Here is a 2,667-nt window from a genome sequence, read left to right on the forward strand (position 1 = left end):
CTCTCCCACAACAGTCTAATTGTGCATGGCCCTCTTCAACAGAGCCACCTCGCCCTCTAAATCTTTCACATGTTCTTTGAAGAGGTCTGTCATAGACATCACATCATCCGTCATAATCTGCATCTTCGAGTTTGTCTCTCCCACAAAATCTTCAAGCATTGATTATATTGTCTGGAACTTAACTGCAAATAATTCCATCTGCTCCATCAAGGCAACAGCATTGTCAGATTGTGGAGCACCCACCAAGGCCTCCAAACATGTCACATAATCTCTGAGAGCTTCTGTAGCATTACCACCGGCCATAATGAACCCAACACCTGGGCTCTGATACCAATTGTCACAGAGGCAAATTCTGAACACGAATCTAGTGCCCTGTGATGGCACTAAGCCAAAAATATGAACAACTTTTCTCTGAATTTCTCACTTAGCTCAGCCAACTCACACTTGCTGCCTAAAACACACAGCAAGTAAAACACTCTCACACACAAGTATAGTTGCAAGAATGTAAAGACATTAACACCCACGAATTTACAGAAGCACAAGGCTTCCAACCTTTTACTATTATTCACAAAACAATACAAGGAAAGGCCTCAACCTACAGAAGTATACATGTAATACCCCTAGTTTCAAAAGGATATAATTGGCAATTAATTATTTTATTTTATTGTATTTTAGTTGTTTGTGTGTGCTTAAATTACAATTTTTTGACTATTTGCTTGATTGTCTAACTGTTTAATTGGTTAATTGAATTATTTATTTTAATTGAATTATATGCTTAGATGGCATTTGAATGTGTAATTAAATGTGTTATTTTATTTATTTATCTTTAAAATGAGGTTGGTGATAAGCGCCGAATATTACATATTCAAGCGCCCTTACTTGTATTAGTTAAGTCCATTAATGGAGTATAATGTACAGTTTAACTTCATTTGTATATTTCTTTCTTGTTTCAGGTCAGTTTCCCCAAATATGATTAAAGAAACAGTTTTGACAAATCTCTTGTTGAAATAGATGCGCTGCTGCCGGGGAGCCATTTTCTGGACTGAACCTTTTGAGTCGTCGCATGTGTGGAGTTCGTGGCATAATGCTCATAATGGTAATTGTGTCGACGGACCAGCACGGAGTGGCACAAGAAGTTACGTTGATGTGTTGTAGTCACGAGGCCCCGCGGGCGCCCGCCAAATTTGTCAACCCACTACTTTGTTTCACGGGGCCCCGCCATAGGCTCACGGGCCCCCGCCGAGCTCCCGCGAGCGCCCGCTGCGCCACCGCGGGAGCTCGCCGTTTATGCCAGTAGCTCCCCTCGAGCCATGAAAGCCTGTGGGCACCCACCAGTACACCACGGGCGCTCGCAGATCTACAGAGAGCAGCTCACCTGCTCCTGTTTTTGTGTTGAACTTGTTCCCTCTGCAATTTTTATGTGGTTCTACTTCCTTGGAGTGGTTGGAGCTCGTGATAGAGTGTGAGGAGAGGGGTTTTTGGCTAGATAAGAGCCTTTAGGCATTATTATTGAAAGATATCACACATTTTAGCTAAGTTCTAGAGAGAGAAAGTAGTGTTCTTGAGGGTTTAGAGTTCTTGTTTGCTCTAAGCACGAAAATGGAGGGTGGAATCTCTTCCTCTTTTTCATTCCTTGCATCCATGGATAACTAACTCCCTATCTAGGGAGGTGATGAAGCCCCATTGTGTAAGCATTGCTTTGTTTTGATTTATATTTGGGGTATAATGTATATATGTAACTTTTCCATGACCTTGAGCACTTCATATGATGTAATGAATTTCATTATCTATAAATGATCATTTTGAGTTAAATATCTTGTCTTAGATTGTTTTTCTCTTATGATTATATTGCTAGATTTTCATAGTAACAATGGAGATGAGTTCATGGAAGTGATTTTATTGGCATGATATTTAGGAATTTTGATAATCTATTGCTTAGAGCTCTCATTTGATAGATTCTTCTTGATTTATATTTCATGTGCTTTTATTATGAGATTAAGGGCTTGATAATCTATGGCTTGGTGATCATGTCTACGGTTGCATCCTAGTTTAGGTAACCAAAACATGTAATGCCTTGATAGGTTATCCTTGTATCTTGATTTTATATATTTCTTGAAGATACTGTATCAATGTTATGTTGTTACATTCCACGGTTATATATATATGTGTTTCCCCAAGTAAATCATGTTCTAGTATACTTATTTATAGGTAATGGATTCACTTCCCTAGTCTCTTCTTAATTGCTTTTATCTCTTTAATTCCTAGCACAATATTGTCTTATGCATTGTTCAATTCTTAATTTTAGTGACAAACCAACAAAACTCTATATACCCTTTCAACATTCTAAGAGTGATTCTAAATATATTAGTTGCCATAAACTAGCAGTCCCAGTGGTTCGACTTACTCGATCAATAGCCATATTTTACAATGATTTGTGCTATTGCAAAGGTTGATGTATAATTGTCATACCGATCAATTTTTGGCGCCGTTGCCGGGGACTGCAAACGGTTTTACAACCGTGGTTTTAGGATTACCTTTGGTTTGATTGTCAATATTGTGTTTTGTGAATATTTTCTTGTGTTGTTTTGATCATTGTGACATTTTAAGTGTTTGTGAGATTCTAGATATTCAAGGCTTGTTGAGGAAAGCTAGCAAATTTGTAAGTCT

Source organism: Cornus florida, unplaced genomic scaffold, assembly GCF_030987335.1.
Source record: "Cornus florida cultivar Cherokee Brave unplaced genomic scaffold, ASM3098733v1 CherokeeBrave_3.0.0_Hap2_Chr01, whole genome shotgun sequence".
Taxonomy (NCBI): Eukaryota; Viridiplantae; Streptophyta; class Magnoliopsida; order Cornales; family Cornaceae; genus Cornus; species Cornus florida.